The sequence below is a fragment of the Dama dama genome, chromosome 14 (assembly GCF_033118175.1).
Source record: "Dama dama isolate Ldn47 chromosome 14, ASM3311817v1, whole genome shotgun sequence".
NCBI lineage: Eukaryota > Metazoa > Chordata > Mammalia > Artiodactyla > Cervidae > Dama > Dama dama.
In genome coordinates this window covers 62,389,670-62,408,530 of record NC_083694.1, presented here as the reverse complement: position 1 = coordinate 62,408,530, position 18,861 = coordinate 62,389,670, and the positions used below count along the sequence as shown (strand labels likewise).

General features: G+C 41.9%; 1 protein-coding gene across 1 annotated transcript in view; it reads right to left on the bottom strand.

Annotated features, from left to right (window-relative positions):
* The window catches only part of RNF2 (ring finger protein 2), a 38,039-nt gene extending 31,535 nt beyond the window's left edge, over positions 1-6,504 (bottom strand). Inside the window, exon 1 of the mRNA XM_061160936.1 lies at positions 6,320-6,504. The gene's annotated coding sequence lies outside the window, so the exon portion shown is untranslated. The remainder of the gene's footprint in view (positions 1-6,319) is intronic.
* Between the last annotated feature and the right edge of the window lie 12,357 nt (positions 6,505-18,861).

The following is an 18,861-nucleotide window of genomic DNA, read 5'->3' as shown; positions in this document are numbered from 1 at the left end:
AGTACCTCACAAAAAATAAAAAAGCTATTAAAAAAAAAAAAAACAAAAAACTTTCCACTAATTCACCAAGGCATGTTTTCTTCACAAATGTCAATTAAAACTTTGAAGATCAAGGATAAGAGGATAAGTTCATTAAAACTAAACAACAGATATAATTTCTAATCCTGCTAAATGTATTTTTAAAAGTACAGAGATTTTTCTCTAAGTGATATTATAAAACAACATAAATAAAACAAAAATAGGTGGTTTCCAGTAAAAATAGTAATAGCATCTATTTCTTCTATTCCCTCAGGCCGCTGTCATTTAAACAATCTGTGAAGTGGTAGTTTTGGTCCTAGGTGTAGAAATTTCAGGTATCGTCTCATAAGACACTTAGTCCTGGTGAAAAGAAATTAATGGAGCACATCGACCTTGACAGACAGCTACTTGAGGAGATTGAGAATACCACACAATTGACCAGACTTGGGGGAAGTAACGTTACAGGACATCCACAACTCCTCCTACACCCCATATTTTCACTCTAACAACGTTCTTTTAAATATGGAGACTCAAAAAATAAAAAAATAAATAAAAATAAACATGGAGACTCAAAAACTTGAAAGTAGACACACAACTATTTCCAAGATCCATGTCACAGATCACTCTCTCTCTCTTTCAAGATCCATGCCACAGATCAATCTCTCTTTCTTTACATATATATCCTCTTATATTTACGACGCTCTTTGCTGTTTACCCCTTTTTACCTACATTACCTCTTATATCTTTACAAATAACCTCCAAGTTCAATGGGGTTGCAGCTTTTTTATTATTTTTTTTTTATAGAAAAGGAAATAGACAGGCCAAGAAGCTTGCTAGTAGTGGAACCAGGCCTAGAAACCAAGTCTCCTGCTTTCAATTCTGAAGCGCCTTCTTCCATGCACAACACTACCCCTCTGTAATACAGGAAAGCCTTCCATAAAACATTTGGCTGGCTTCCAAGACAGCGGTCCCAGGCTGAATTAGACTCTATATAGTAAATAGTATAAATAGTGAGGGTTTAATGCAATTACTGGCATAGAGGCATACATCTTTTTATAAGTGAAAAATCAGTTGGTTTTAAGTTAAATCAACATAGTCTGCGTATGGTGGGGGAAACAAGTAGAATACTTCTAAAAACAAGTCAAAATGAAATATGCAGATCTGCACGTTTTACAACAGCTAGCAGAGGCAGTATAATCAACACAGGGAGTAGAAAAAAGGAAACAGTGGACAACTAAAAAGAATAATGTAAAAAGGAACTGCACGATGCTTTTACTTTTAGGAAATAAAATGAGGGGCTTGTCTTTTCTTCCTCCCTCCATCCCGAAATAATGGAAATTTTAGAACATATATTAGGCCATAAAATAGTAAGAGAAGTAGAAGAGGATTTTATTTAATAGCCATCAAACGAAATCCCTACCAAAATGGCTGGCTCTGGAATATAACACATCAAAAATCCAAAGTCCTATTTCTAGTTCAGTTACTGGTAGTACACAGCTTATATGAACCAATTATTTTAAGCTTTCAATTCTCACACCTATAAAATAATAACACTATAGCCAAACTATTTGCTCACGACCTTGGAAGGAGGAAACAATGCCTACAAAGGTGATGAGCAATACTCTAATCCCCATTATCCACTGCAAAAATAACTATTTCTCAAATATCTTCTAGGTGTGAAGGACTAAGCTAGGCTATAAGTGCAGAGAAAATGACGGTCTTTATAATCTAAAAAAATAAAGCAAAGAGAAATACTTAACTAAAGACAATAACTGCATGATAAAATTAAGGCGTCTCAGAGAATTTGCTTTCATAGGACATCAAACAGAATGAACTTGGGTTTGATCAAGACACCAAACAAAAGCAGTGGTCATTAGGTTTAGCTGGGAAAAGAGGAAAGTAGGTTGCTTGTCCTTCGGATTCCCAAAGCACATCATTTATGTATTATTGCATTTAACACTCTGTACAGTAGTTTGTCATGTCCGGTTAGACTGTAAATTCCTCAAGGACAGAGACCTTATTCAACTCACTTTTATATTCCTAATCCCTAGCAGAGGATCTGGCACACAGAAGATAATCAATAAATGTTTTTTAAATAGGCGAGGTAAGGACAGGATTCCCTATCTAAATTATTTTAATCTATATTACTTGTCCAGGTCATTTACTCCTTGTCTCTCAACTCCAAAATCACCACTCTAGACTGCTCTGTGGTGCTGGGCTGAGACTATGCAACTGTATTTCACCAACTCTTCTGCCAGGGGAGGTCCATGTTAGGCTTTGCCAATGGAGGTAAGAAAGCAGTAAAAGGGCTAAGGGGACCTCCTTCTAGTCACTGGCAGCAACAGTTGGTTCCAACCTCCAGCTTCTTTCGGTAGTCCCCAGAACTAGCCTAATCAGCAGCTCAACAAGGCTGACCTCAAAAGTTCAGAACTAGGCCAACAGAACCTCTTCTCTGAGCTCTCTGACTGATTATTATAATGTTCTCTTTCTGCTTTTATATTCATCTAACCACCTCCCTGTATTAAATGCCTTCTGTTCAAACTCCTATTGAACTTTTTATTTTATCTATTGGACACTAATACCCTGTTCTTCTAACTGTTCTCCTCTGAGAGATCTTGCTGCTTATTAAAGGGGAAAGTAAAGGAATTTTGAAATTATTCCTACATATAAAATATATTTTAGAAAGAATAATGCCAAACCCTTTAAATTTGTGTGTTACGTTGCAACACAAATATCAACTTAACTTTTGCAATTTAAACTACTGTTCTCTCAGTAGAGCACAAGCATCCTGGAAAAAAATGAGAGTACAGCTGATCTGCGACTCCTCAGTGGTCTCAGTTCCCACAAGCCTCTCCTAGTATGAGCATGACGACATGCTGAATGTGATTCTTAAATTTAAGTTTTCTGTTTTTTTTTTTGCTGTGTTCAACATGGCCCATAGTGCAGGCTGACTACTTCATCTAGTGTTCAACAAAAGAAACAGCAATCTGTTCTAACACTAAAGCTGAACTGAACTTACTGGTATGTTCTTCCCATCCTGAGAGATTTCAAGCATAATTTTTTATTATATGTGATTTATAATGACTTTAGAAGCAAACTTCATAAAATACAACTCCACGCTTACAGCAGACACAGAAAGAAATACCTCCTGCAGGAGAGCCCCAAATCAATACAACTGTTGAAAACAAATGACCAAAATGCTTTGATAGTTTTATATGGTTTGTTACTTCATTTAATAAGATGTCCTCACTAGACAATTTAATCTGAGGTTAATTTCAAAGATAACTTTTCATTATTGTACTTAATAAACTGAATTTTTTAAATTACGACAAAATGGCAGATAGTAGAGAAAAGGCAAATTCAAGCATAAGAATCTTTCTCAGAATTCTTGGTAATGTATTTACATAGCCCCTGAGCATCCAAAAAAAGTATCACTAGGCCCAGATATATTAGTCCACTTCGGCTGCCTAATAACCATAAGACAAAAGAGAAGTGAAAAAAAATTTAAACTTGAACTCTCCACCAGAATTCCTCCACACAGCATAAAAATGGAGAGTGGGCCACCCGCCCCCTTAGGACCTATAAAATCGGGGACTCATCACCTAGCTCCTGCCTATGGACCTAACACTAGTTGCTACGTAACTGCCAAAAGTTTTGTTACCAGAGTCAGTGTATCTATGTAAAATCAACCAAGCTCTACGCCTAACAAGGGACACCAGAGGATCTGTTTGAACCATTAGGTAGAAAAAATGAAAAATCTGACAGGGGAACAGACAGGATATCTCAACCTACAGAGAACAGACAGGGTAAATTTTAGTGTACCTCTGTACTCAAATTATATCAGGCTCTACTCATTTCAAAGCAAATAATCATTCAATACGTTACTATAATAACTTATTGATGTAAGCTTTCAGAGATGGAAAAAAACAGGAAATTAAATAACTAGTGTCTGACAACAATGTCTGTCTTCCACAACATGTACAACAAACACCACTAATTAAAAATCAAGTGTAGATCTGTCCACCGGCAGTCTATATAATCTTACAGTGCTTTCCCTTTTTTAAAAACTGTAAACTGTAATGCATTGTCTAGTTTCCCCAGATTTAACAAGCGAGTGGATACAAAATTCTGAATGCTTTAAGTCATACCAGAAACGCAGCCATGATTTTAATAAAGTGCTTTTTAATGTTAGCTCACTTCTCTCGCTGGAAGGAATTATGCTTCTGTGCTAATGTATAGAAATGAAACTGTCACTGAAACATCTGGTTATATATTATTCATTAGACATATATCACCTTTACTCCAAAGACTGCATAGTACAAACACAAACCACGAATAAATCAAATTAAAGAGATAGACCTGACACCACATGCTGAAGGTCAGTAACAGACAAATGAAATTCCAAAGACGTTTGCTGATCTGCTCCGTATTTCTCTCCTCACAAACCTGGGAGCTAGCAGTCTTGAGAGTTCCACACGGGCAGAGGAAAAGCTCAAAATTCTCAGTCTGTTGAATGTCTGCATTGTCTACATTATGTTAATGGTTCTAATTTAAAATTTTTCGATGCAGCACATTTGAGAACCATCAGCATATTTTTCTAATACTCAAGCCCACTAGCCTACTCTGGCAGTTGTCCTTCATAAATTCTCCATTTCACTCTCACACCTACTATAATTAACCTCAAATGTGTATTCCACAAAGGTACCTGAAAGAAATATCACCAATCCTTAGAAAAAGTAAGGGGCCATATTTGCTGTGCTAGCCTTGGAAAATGAAGTCTTACATACCCATTGTTTTATTTAAAATTACGTTAAACGTACAAATAAGATTTTTTTTTAAATACCTGTTGATGGTGACAAGTAGAAATTTTAGGGGGAAAAGGGAATAACTAAGAGTCATATTGCTGCCATTTAAATTCTTGATAAATCAAAGGATGAAACAGCCACTTTAAAAACACAAGTTCTACTACCAACCTGAGTTATTAAAATATTCAAAAACTACACTCTTTTGCAAGTGAGGAAAGTAGAGTCTGCCAATTACACTAAGTATTCTAGCTGATCATCGTGGAACTACCAAAAGTAGATTATGCAATGCAAATCACACATAATTAGTTTTCAACATAATTCTCAGTCTAAAACACTGAAATCATGTCTCAATTTTTAATTTTTGAAAGAAATAAAGCATATTACGAGAAGGCCGAATGCAAACCTACCCTGTTCACAGCAAACCAATCTTTACACACCTCCGAGGAACCTGACATTCCCAAACCATTTAACCACGTTAAAGGCATACATTCTCTAAAACTTCGGAGAGTCAGGCAGCAGAAACCCAAAAAAGCTTTCAAGGAGATAAGCCTGTAACTGGTCTTCGGGTCCCCCCAAAATCACCGGAAGGAACCTCAAAGTTTTAGATCAATTTTTTTCACTAACAGTGGCTCTGGGCGCAGGGAGACGACTTCCCTAGGAGGGAAACGATCCTGACAACCCGGACGAGGGCTCCCCGGCGGGACTCGGGGCCAAAGCCCTCGGCGTACACGACGGGGTTCAAAAATGCGAAGCTTCCATCAGGAACAAACCCAGACGCCCCCTCCCCCCACGACTCCTCCGGGGCACCCCCGCGGGTTTGAGAGCGCAGCAACAGATACTCCTAGCGGGCAGGCGGCACTCCAGGAATGTTTTCACCAGGAGGGGTCTCCCCGCCGCCTACAGGGAACCCCGACGCCAAGGAGCGCCTCGACAAGCCAACCCCGACTCCAGCACGCCGGGGGGCAGAGCGGGCTAGGCGCACAAAGCGCCCCTACCCCACCCTCACAGCGCGGACACACACACCACACACACCCCCGGGCCGCGACGGGGGAAGCCCGAGGGGGAAAACCCTGCATTCCACGCGGTTCGTCTCCGGAGAGGGGCCGCGGAGAGGCTGGGGGGCCCCCCGGCCCGGGGAGGCGACGGGGCGCCGCAGCGCAGCCCCGGCCTCCGCGCAGCGCGAGCGGCTCGCGCGAAGGAAGGAATCCCCGAGCTTCGCCCACGGGGGGTCCTCCTCAAGCCGGACTCCCACCCCCGCCAAGACCCTCGAAGAAACGGGAACAATGAGAAGCCGCCTTCCCCCGCCATCCCCGCCCCGAGAGCGGCCGGGGGCGGCGGCGCCATCTCCGCTCACACCCCCGCGGATACACACACCCGCCCCCCCTCAGCTCCAGCCCCGGCGCGGCCGTCAGCGGCCCGCAGCCCCGCCGAGCTGACGCGCGGCCGAGCCCGCCGCGCCCGCGCCCCCTCTCCTCCTCGCGCGTCCCTCGCCTCACCGGCTCCTGCCCCAACCCGGGGCTCCGCGGGCCGCGTCCGGAGCGAGACTCGGGCACAAGCCGCCGGCGCCGCCGCACAATATGGCGAGCCTCGGCTTCCGCAATGGAGCTCGGGAAATACAACAGGGGCCGCTCAATATTCATGAGAGACCGAGGGGAAGCCGGCTTGGCCGGCGCGGCGGGGAGGGCGGGAAGGAGCGAGCGGGCGGGCGGGCGGGCGAGGGGGCGGAGGCGCGGGACGGGGACGTGCACGGCGCGGGGAGGCCCGCGGCGCGAGGGGAGGGGGCGCCGCCGCGTGCTGCCGGGAGGGCCCGAGCCACCGCCCCGCCCCGGGCCGCCCGGCTCCGCCCCCCGGCGCCCTCCGCGGGGCGACGCGGCCCCCGGGCAACGCCCGGCTGACGGCGGCGCCACCTCGTCCTCGGCGTTCTCTCCGCTGCGCCCTCGTGCCCCTGCGTGCGCCCCTCACCGCGCCTCCCTGGCCCGCTGCTGGGGTTAGCGCTCAGACTCCTGCTCTCGCCCGCGACTGCCACCCATCCACCCGGTAGACGTCCTCGTCAGGCTTTCACCTCTAGAAGTTCACCTGAACTTCGGCACTCTGCCTCCCCCCACCCCACGGCAACGCTCACACACACTTTCCGTCCTTGCAGAGTGAACCAGCAAGACCCAGTTCCAGGGAAAACGACCTTCAGTGCTGAGGGTATATTCTTGGACGTCTGTAAGCGTTCTCCTGGTTCTCATCGGTTTACTTACTTACCTTGCGGCTGTTGCAATCCTTCCTCAGCCCCTCCCAGTATTAGCTTCTGAGTTTGAGAATAAGTGGTAGATGCAATAGATGTAGTCGTTACCTAAAACGCAATCAGTCTACCACCAAGTATATAAAATGTGAATACATTAAGCTACAAGCTGAAGTAACTGAAAGAGTTCCTGATCACAAGATGTACTATTGGTGAGATGATCTGTTCTCTTGAAAAATAACCAACATTTTCAGGTAGTAAACGGAACGCATTTGGGACACAAAGGAAGGGAACGCACTGAGAATTGGGCAAACTAGGTTTATAGCCTCCAGTGTGCCTCTAACTGGGTGACATAATTGTCCTGGACTTTTCTTTCCTCATTTGCAGAATGAGAGGATTGTGTTGAATGATTCTTAGGTCCTTTCTATCTTTTGAACTCTCTAAACTGTACAAGCAATGCCAAATAAATGATATGAAGTTACGTAAGATTTTGGGAGAGAAAAGGCTCGATTCTAGCTGGTGTGTTAGCGGAGATTTCCTGAGGAGCTCAGAGTTGAGTAGGACTGTGAGGGATAGCTTTGGATAGGTAGAAAGAAGACAGGCGTTAAAATATTTAAGACAACACATCATTTGCCCTACCTAACAATCCATTAAGATCAGCAAGAGCAAAACCAGGGACTTAAAATTTTCCCTTACTATCTAAGGTTTTAAATAAGAAATGACAATTCTCAGACGCTATAAGCCCTTCAAGGTTAAGCTGTTTTTCCAATATGGAACAAAAAGAAAAGAAAACCAGGAATGCTCCTGCTTCTCCCTTCCTGTAAGGGTTCACTTTTTACAGAGAATGCAGTTGCAGAAGTGTCTCCCTTCTTTGTTCACAACTGCATGTGTCATCGCATTAATGCTGTTCATAATTCAGACCGTTTTACTCTAGTGAAAATGCATATGAAAATAATATGTGGTGAGGTTATGATTTTGAGAAAAAACTATTTGTAAAAAAAAGGAATTTTATAGATAAAAGCTAAAATAGTACTTTTAAAAGATTGACAAGAGAATTAGTAGAAAAATGGAAAAGTTATGGGATATCTGGATTAAATGCAATTAAGCTAGACCTCAGGCTAGCATCCTTAATTTGAAAGACACTGCTGACAGATTAATGGAGCTGGTATTATCTATTTTATCTCTTTCTCAAAAACTTGGACTGAGAGTGTTATGGATGTCCCCTGACTACATTCATCAGGAAAGGCTATGTTATGGTACAGTAGCAGACATCTCATCTCCCAAATCTTCATGCCTAGCACACCAAAAGTTTATTGCCTGTTCATGCTTCTTGTGAGTCAGGCTTATTTTATTCCAGTCGCTCTAGGAACCAGATTGGCAGAAGGCTCACCCAGAACACTGCAACTGAGTCTCTGTGGCAGAGGAAGAAAGTGGCTGAAGAATCCCTATGAACTTTTCACATCCTTAGGTGGGGAAGCAAACAGATCCCTGATGAAACATCATGGCCAAAACCAGTTACATAGCCTCCATCTTCACAAGGACTGAGTCCTTAAACTGAGGCTGAACCGAGTTCAGGACAGGTGGTGGTATCAGTGAACAATACTAATGTCAGACACCCTGAGCCCACCACTTAGTTTCTAGATATTATGAAAAAGCTCTTAAGTTTTATTTCATAACACTGGCTCTCTTGAATGCCTTCAAGAAAGGTATGTTTTCAAAAGAACAAAACAAAAAAAAGACTCACTGTACTTTTTAAAAGTCGACTATCACATAAACAGAATGCACTTTTCATCTTTCTTCCCCCTTTTCAAATTGTATTGTACATTAAATCAATGTCAAGTCCACAGTCAATCAATAGTGATTTGACATATCCAGCCTACATTCTTTTTGCTATTTTTTGACCTGACATGAGGGTCACCACCCTCTAAAACATTTCCTGTTAACACTCTACCCTCTTGTTAAAGTAGTAATTGTTTTAACCAGGAAGAGACTAAATTAATACTATATAATACAAGTATTTTAGGTGGATGACTAGATGACTTCTAGTTAGAAAGTTTCTTTTCCCTCAAAACTTCAAAAGTAGTACCCTGTTAATCACATGGTGAATTGGGTAGACATCTCTGATCACAAAAATCACCTCTTTCCTGGTTTTCTGTTATGGTGATACTACAAATGAGATTAGTTCAGCTTGGTCAGCTTTTGGTGAGCATCTACTATGTGCTAATACTTTGCCAAGTGCTTGAAATAAAGATATTAATATAACTAGGATACAAGTTCCTTGGGAGCAGAAATCTTATTTACATGGAAAAAAGTGTATACCTAGCACGATTTTGGCGTATAGTAAATGCTGAATAAATAGGCATTAAGAGAGTGAAAGACTGGGAATCTTTGATCCCAGCGTGTATATGAAGTAGAATAGTTCATATGATCTTGGTATGTCTCACTTTACTGCATAAGGGCAGGTATTTTTATCAGAATTGCATTTAGTCTCCTAGAGGCTTTCTCTACTTAGACAGTTTGTCTTAAATGGAGATTCACACCTGCCTATTCTATATCCACCCCATGGACTTCTTTTCAGCTGTGCTCCAGATATCTAATTGTTACCTGCTTATCTGAGATGAAGAGTGCAGTCCAGTCTATGGCCATACCACCCTGAACGTGCCCAATCTCATCTGATCTCGGAAGCTAAGCAGGGTCAGGCCTGGTTAGTACTTGGGTGGAAGAGTGCAGTCCATCAGCATTTTGTTAATAAGAAGCTTTAGGGACTTCCCTGGTGGTCCAGTGGTTAAGAATACACCTTGCATTGCAGGAGATGTGGGTTCAATCCCTGGTCAGGGAACTAAGATTCCACATGCCACAGAGCAACTGAGCCCCTGAGCTATGATACTGAGCCCAGGTGCCACAACTAGGGTCTGAATGCAACAGAGATCTCACATGGTACGACAAAGACCTAATGCATCCAGATGAATAAATGTTTTTTAAAAAATATGTGCTTGATTGCACTTTTACAGTCATTATTTCACTGACTCTTCAGAACAATTCTCCAAGAATTCCTCCAAGATGAAAATGTCGCTTCTGTGATGAACTAACTCTCCCAAACATTGAGCTCATAAGCAGCAGAGCTGAGACTCCCAGCTGGGCATCTGACTCCAAGTCCAGGCTGCACTCCATGATGCCACCTATGCCTTCCCTCTTTGTGTGCATACACAGCTCCAGCATTTTTCTTCTTTCTAATGGGTAAGCAGGTTGAGACAAACACCTCCATGACATGCTCTCAACACTAGTGTTTATTCCTAGTGTTTAACATCAGTATGGTTCATTTTAAAGAAGCTAGAGACAATGCTATATATAATAGTATATGAACCAGACCTGTTGACAGGAAACCATAAGGGTTTTTTGTTTTTGTTTTCTTAGAAAAGTTACATAAGAAAACAAACTAAAACTGAAAGGGAGGTTGAAGGACTGGAATATATTGGGATTTAATCACCATAAGAAAACAAAAGCAAAACCTGAATCTGCCTGCCAGTGCAGGAGATGCAAGAGATGCTGGTTGGATCTCTGGGTCAGGAAGATCCCCTGGAGGAGGGCATGGCAACCCACTCCAGTATTCTCACCTGGAGAATCCCATGGACAGAGGAGCCTGGCAGCAACAGTCCTACTGCTGCTGCTGCTGCTAAGTCACTTCAGTCGTGTCCAACTCTGTGCAGCCCCATAGACGGCAGCCCACCAGGCTCCCCGGTCCCTGGGATTCTCCAGGCAAGAATACTGGAGTGTTGCCATTTCCTTTTCCAGTGCATGAAAGTGTAAGTTGCTCAGTCATGTCCAACTCTTCTCGACGCCATGGACTACAGCCTACCAGGCTCCTCCATCCATGGGATTCTCCTGGCAAGAATACTAGAGTGGGTTCCATTTCCTTCTCCCGGCAACAGTCCATGGGGCCACAAAGACTCAGATACAACTGAGCAACTGAGGACACACACATTCAGTTCAGTTCAGTTCAGTTGCTGAGTCGTGTCTGACTCTTTGCAACCCCATGAATCACAGCACGCCAGGCCTCCCTGTCCATCACCAACTCTCAGAGTCTACCCAAACCCATGTCCATTGAGTCAGTGATGCCATCCAGGGATCTCATCCTCTGTCGTCCCCTTCTCCTCCTACCCGCAATTCCTCCCAGCATCAGGGTCTTTTCCAATGAGTCAACTCTTCGCATGAGGTGGCCAAAGTACTGGAGTTTCAGCTTCAGCATCAGTCCTTCCAATGAACACCCAGGACGCACACACATACACATACACATACACATGCACATACATAATATAATTTTCAAGGGATTCCCTGGTGGCTTAGAAGTAAAGAATTCGCCTGCCAATGCAAGAGATGCCTGTTCAGTCCCTGAGTTGGTTACATCCCCTGGAGAAGGAAATGGCAACGCACTCCAGTATTCTTGTCTGAGAAACCCCTGACACAGGAACCTGGTGGACTACAGTCCATGGGGTCACAAGAGTCAGACACGAGTTTAGTGACTAAACCACCATCACCACCACCATAATTGTCAAACTACATCTACCAGCATCTTTATTTGTCATCTTTTAGATTTGTTGTGCTTTCTTTAAAAGGGTGAAATTAAGTAGGAATGTTGTAGGAAGGCCTAAAGAGACCTATAATTCAAGGTGGCTTCAGGAAGCAGGCAACTTGAGATTTACTACCTCTTCAGCTGAAAAAATATAGCTCTAGCCACAAGCTTTAGTGAAGTTTTATTTGTATTTCAACATAGCGCATTTCTTTTTGTGACACTTCCCTTGGTGTTTTAGTTCATTGTTCCTTTTTGTATTCCCAAGACAATCAAAATAATTGGTGCTACTCTAAACTGTTCAGCTTAGAGTTAAACAGATTAAATGAGATGGGCTAGTTAAGCTTTGGGGGAGAACTAAATACTATTGCTATTTCCCTCCTATGGAGACTTGGAATGGTATTTTATATGTCCCAGATGTGGCCACATTCTGCCTAACATCTGTTAGTGCATTTTATTAAAATAATGAACTAGCATGTGTTTGAAAAGTCAAAAGAATGAGTAAAAGTTTTCATTCTGTTGCAGCCTGACTAGCCAACTGTTTCTTTGTAGTTAATAATGGAGGGTATTATTGTGATATCCAACTTGATGTATAAATAAAGTGTGATTTAATAATTACTGGCTTTAGTTTTCTAATATGAAGTAAGTTTATTCTATTCAAACAAACTTTGTAGGTTTTTTTCCTTTCAAAATGTTTACTGCAAGTGGTGAGAACTGTGCCTTGGCATTGATCTAGGAACACCAAGAATAATCCTGGAAACTAACAAGGAATAGATAATTAAGATTAAAACTTAGAACTAAAATGGAGATTTCTCTGGAAAAGAGGGCTGAAAGAGCCCAGGGGGGAGGTACAGATGAAAAGTGCAAAATATTTAAATCAAGTTACAGCTTGCTCAAACTGCCCTTGTGGACATTTTAATTTTTCCCACTTAAAACAAGCTACAGAAGAATAGTTTTTGTGGGGTGAGAGAGTGGAGGGTAAAGACCCTTCTTATCTAACACATTTCTTGGAAATGTTTTTAGTAAAGAATTTAAAAGAACTGCTAAATCCCAAGCAGACAAAGAAAATGTCTTTTTATTTTAGACTACATCAAGATGTAGAAAACTCTGCAGTATCCATCTGCTGAATCATTAGCATTTTATACTCCACAAAAGTAAACCATTTACATATGCATCAAAGAACATACTGAAGTAGGTTATAATTCAGGTAAATATGAAAACCATTCTGGTCAACCAAGAATACCAAGGTTTTATGTGTTACATCCAGGAAGAGATATTTTCTAAAGATTTTCGTCTGTAGAAAAATTTTTGTTTTATGTTTTTTAAACAGTGTATTGAAGAATCGTTAACTTATAGTATTATTTTCATTTCAGGTATACAACATGGTGTTTTGATGTTTTTATAGACTGCATACCATAAATATTATAAAATATTGACTGTATTCCCTGTGTTGTACAATGCATCTCTGTGACTTAGTTATGTTTATAACTACTAGTTTGTACCTCTTAATTCTTTTACTTGTTCTGCCCATTCCCCACCCCCACCTCTCTGGAATCCCCTAGTTTGCTCTATCTGTGAATCTGTTTCTATTTTATTATATTTGTTAGCTTGTTTTGTTTATTAGGTTCGCAGAGGAACCAGAGATCAAATTGCCAACATCCGCTGGATCATTGAGAAAGCAAGAGAGTTCCAGAAAAACATCTACTTCTGCTTTATTGACTATACCAAAGCCTTTGACTGTGTGGGCCACAACAAACCCTGGAAAATTCTTAAAGACATGGGAATACCAGACCACCTGACCTACCTCTTGAGAAATCTGTATGCAGGTCAGGAAGCAACAGTTAGAACTGGACGTGGAACAACAGACTGGTTCCAAATAGGAAAAGGAGTATGTCAAGGCTGTATATTGTCACCCTGATTATTTAACGTATATGCAGAGTACATCATGAGCTGGGCTGGATGAAGCACAAGCTGGAATCAAGATTGCCAGGAGAAATATCAACAACCTCAGATATGCAGATGACACATTCCTTATGGCAGAAAGTGAAGAAGAACTAAAGAGCCTCTTGATGAAAGTGAAAGAGGAGAGTGAAAAAATTGGCTTAAAACTCAACATTCAGAAAACTAAGATCATGGCATCCAGTCCCATCACTTCATGGCAAATAGATGTGGTAACAGTGGAAACAGTGAGAGACTTTATTTTGTTGGGCTCCAAAATCACTGCAGATGGTGACTGCAGCCTTGAAATTAAAAGATGCTTACTCCTTGGAAGAAAAGCTATGACCAACCTAGACAGCATATTCAAAAGCAGAGACATTACTTTGTCAACAAAGGCTCATCTAGTCAAGGCTATGGTTTTTCCAGTAGTCATGTATGGATGTGAGAGTTGGACTATAGAGAAAGCTGAGCACTGAAGAATTGATGCTTTTGAACTGTCGTGTTGGAGAGGACTCTTGAGAGTCCCTTGGACTGCAAGGAGATCCAACCAGTCCATCCTAAAAGAGATCAGTCCTGAATATTCATTGGAAGGACTGATGTTGAAGATGAAACCCAATACTTTGGCCACCTGATGCAAAGAACTGACTCATTTGAAAAGACCCTGAAGCTGGGAAGGATTGAAGGCAGGAGGAGAAGGGGACAACAGAGGATGAGATGGTTGGATGGCATCACCGATTCAATGGACATGAGTTTGAGTAAACTCCAGGAGTTGGCGATGGACAGGGAGGCCTGGAGTGCTGTGATTCATGGGGTCACAAAGAATCAGACACGACTGAGCAATTGAACTGAACTGAACTGAAAGGAAAATACACAGTATTTGTTTTTCTTTGTCTGACTTATTTCACTAAGCATAACACCTTCCAGGTCCATCCATGTTGTTGCAAATAGCAATATTTCATCTTTTTTATGGCTAATATTCAATTGGTATATTGTTTCATCATTTGTAAATAGACACATTTCATAAGTCATGCTTATAAGATCAGAATTGACTGTGATTTCTTTTTTTTTTTTTGACTGATTTCTTAAGAATTTTAAGTTCTGCCACATATAGGGTAAGATAAAATAAAGGTAGCTGCAAATGAAGCTTCTTGTTATAGTATCTTGTAAAGAACATATGAGTAGCCTAACTCACCTGGTTCTGTCTTTCTCCAATACTCATTCATCCTCTGATCTAATTATGTTTTATTCTAGAACAGTATTGATGTTCCAAGTTAGTAGGTTTCTAATTCCTTGACCTCTTGACTCCTGCACATCCTTAGTCTCCCATTTCACTTTTTTTTTTTTAATGGTATTATCCTATAGGTCCTCTTTTGTTTTTCACTTTTTCACTCAACACTGTATTTTGATTTATTTATTTAGCTTTGACTGTGCTGGGTCTTCACTGCTGCACACGGGCTTTCTCTAGGTGTGACAGGCAGGGGCTACTCTCTGGTTGTGGTGCATGGGCTTCTCATTGTGGTTTTTGGCTTCTCACTGTTGTGGCACACAGGCTTAGTTGTCCTGTGGCATATGGGATCTTCCTGGACCAGGGATTGAACCTGTGTCCCATGCATCGGCAGGATGATCTGAGCCACAGGGGAAGACAGGCAGGATGATTCTTAACCACTGGACCACTGTTTCACTTTTGGACTGTATCACATTAGCTTCCCTGATTTGACTCTCCATTTCCTAAAATTTGAAAGACTACTCTGGGCCTGAGCTCAACATAGCTGTCCTTTCTTATACATGATCTAGTTCCTAGCTATATGTCAGCCTATTCATTTCTTAACTTGTCTCTTTAATTAGACTTGGCCATATTCTTATCACAGCCTTTAGCATGTGGCTTGACACATAGTGAATACAAATGACATTACAGGAAGATGTCACAAATATAGCCTATAGACACCATGTCATTCATAGTATGGAGAAAAGGCCATCTCTGCCAATAGATACAGAACATGGAGAACCCTTTAGTGGAAAAGAATGGAGAAGCAATGAATTTTCTATCTTTGGAACTGAATACTCCAGGAATGATCTTGAGTAGGAATGTCATATGACGTTATTGCAACGACCCAAAGAAAAATTATGGCCAACAGGAAGGCTTGTTATTGGTGGCCTTTCAAGTCAAACTGCATTAGGATGTAGATTTTAAAGTCTTGTCAAAACACAGTAACAGTTCATACTAAGAGTAAAAGTTTAATCCTAAATTCCCACTGGAACATGAAGTTTGCTGTTCTATTCAGTCACTAAGTCATGTCCAACTCTTTGCAACTCCATAGACTGCAGCACAACAGGCTTCCCTGTCCTTCACTATCTTCCAGAGTTTGCTCAAATTCAAGTCCATTGAGTCAGTGATGCCATCCAACCATCTCATCCTCTGTCATCCATATCAGGTGTTGTTTGCTAATTAGACTCCGTAGTGCCCCCTTAAGAAATTCCTACTGATTTAGCATGTGATTTCAGGAAGCAATTACAGATTATAAGCTGAAAATCAAATATTTGAATTTTCCATTCTGTGCATCTCTATTCTGGGAAAAATTCCCCCCAAACTCTTTGTGCTGTGCTCAATTGCTTCAGTCATGTCTGACTCTTTGTGACCCCATGGACCATAGCTCGCAAAACTCCTCGGTGTGCAGCCCTTGTTTTATCTCTAGGGGATCTTCCCAACCCAGGGATTGAACCCTGATATCCTGCATTTCCTTCTCCCAGAATAAGGAAATGGCAACCCACTCCAGTATTCTTGCCTAGGAGAATCCCATGGACAGAGGAACCTGGCTGGCTACAGTCCATGGGATCGCAGAGACTTGGACATGACTGAGCAACACTCACTCACTCACTCACTCACTCCTGCATTGCTGCCAGATTCTTTACCATCTGAGCCACCAGGATGCAATGAGGTAAAGAAAATAATTGCTCTAGACCAGGCATCATCGACAAACAAACAGGAAAACAGAACTTGGGAATTCTTTACTTTGTTTCTAGAGATCTAGTAGTATCAATCTCAGTCATGACTGATTCTTTGAGACCCCTATGGACTGTAGCCCACTAGCCTCCTCTGTCCATGGATTCCCCAAGCAAGAAAACTGGAGTGAGCTGCCATTTCCTTCTCCAGGGGATCTTCCCCACCCAGGGATCAAACCTGCGTCTCCTGCATTGGCAGACAGATTCTTTATCTCTCTGCCACCTGGGAAGCCCCATCTAGTAGTACAGTGGCCTCAAAACTCAGGGTTTCAAACGGCTTGTTACTACACCTCAGTCTCTAGTTCCTTAAACATGCCTAACCCTTCCTGGTAATAATTTAAGCTAAACAGAGACCAATCAATGCTTATAGAGCCCTCAAAGAGTTCTAGGACCTGATTATCTTGGGATTCTATTCTCCTCCTACTAAATTATATCCCACGGTCTCTAGGGCAAATATCAGGTGTTGTTTGCTAATTAGACTCCGTAGTGCCCCCTTAAGAAATTCCTACTGATTTAGCATGTGATTTCAGGAAGCAATTACAGATTATAAGCTGAAAATCAAATATTTGAATTTTCCATTCTGTGCATCTCTATTCTGGGAAAAATTCCCCCCAAACTCTTTGTGCTGTGCTCAATTGCTTCAGTCATGTCTGACTCTTTGTGACCCCATGGACCATAGCTCGCAAAACTCCTTGGTTTGTAGGATTCTCCAGGCAAGAATACTGGAGTGGGTTGCCATTTCCTTCTCCCTCAGGCTCTGTAAGATCACCCTATAGTAAAAAGTTTGGGCAGTATGTTAGGGCGGGTTCAGGAGACTTGACCTTCCTCCAACTATGGCTCAGATGACCCAAGAGGTCATAGCAAAAATTCTAGCCACTGAAGTTGGGTAAAATGGAGATGGGGTTGTGCAGAAACAGAAGGACTCAGAGACAGACTGGAAATTACAGGTTGTTTCTCTAAAGTGGCTGAATGCCTAGAACTGGAGCAAGAGTATAGTACTCAAGAAGGAAGAAGTCCAGGAAAGCAGGGCTTAGGATAAGTTTAAAGGGGTGCAAGGCACCCATCTGAAAGTTGAATCACATGGTCTGAATTCAAGAATGTCAAGAAATAGCTATCTCTTTGTCTTTTTCAGTGGAGAAGATGACAAGCGAGGTGAGGAATAAAGGCAGGGTACAACATGGCTTACATGAGACTGAGGCTGCAAAGGGGACACCCTGACCCCATGTCTTCAAGTTGAAAGTGGGCCTCTGAAGACACATGCAAAACAGAGAATCATTGAGTAAGGGTCATGAGAAGCAGAGGGGCGGTTAGGAAATTTAGACATGTGGATCCAAACAGTGCACTGAAATTGGAAAAACCTCATGAGATAGATGAGAAGAATCAGAGAGTGAGTTGAAAAGAGCCAGGGACAATGAGAGCTGAGCATATGATGACTGACTTTCTCTGTGTTCTGACCCTCTCTAGATCAGTCTTTCTTGTGGCTTCTAATCATCACCCCAATCTAAGTTTTGGAATGTCCCAGGCTTTAGTCTTAGGACCTTGTTTCCTGTTAATTTGTCTCTCCTCCCTGGGTGATTCCTGTTCAGTCACGTTACTCTAAGTACCACCCATACTGACAACTCCCAGTTTTCTCCAAACTTATAAATTTCTGTAAGTTTCCAGAAATTAAGGAAACTCTCCAAGTTTATGTCCACCCCGTCCCCACTTCAGCCTCTCCACTTGGATGTCTAATGGTCATCCAAATATAAAACATCTGAACTGTGACTTCATCTTTGAAATTGTAAACAAAGAAAAACATGTGATTGTTAACTGTCCTTTTTTTTGTAGCTGTAATGTCTATATTGCTCTACTAGACTCAGTTAAAAGAAATTCTTCTTTCTAGTTACTTAAAATCATCTAAATAACTCAAATTTAAAATGAATGTTTCCAGTATATGTACACACATGTTCATTTATACATTCCCTTAGCAATAGCCTACAGTTAACCAGACTCAGTAATTCTAAGAGACATGAGACATAGATCCTATTGTCAAAGAACCCAGCATCTAGTGGGGGAGATGGACACATACCAAACGTGGTGAGACTGATGAAAGCCACAGAAAAATTCTTCCCTGACAATCATCATTAATTACACACTATGGAACAGCATCTCTCATAAGGCTCCACTCTTGGCAATGTTAGCTTTAGTTCTAGAAATTAGAAGATGTGTAGGTAAAGTCACAACTGTGCTAATATACAAAAACCTCATGAAATTTGTACATGTTAGATACCATGCTAGGGCTTCCCTTGTGGCTCAGCTGGTAA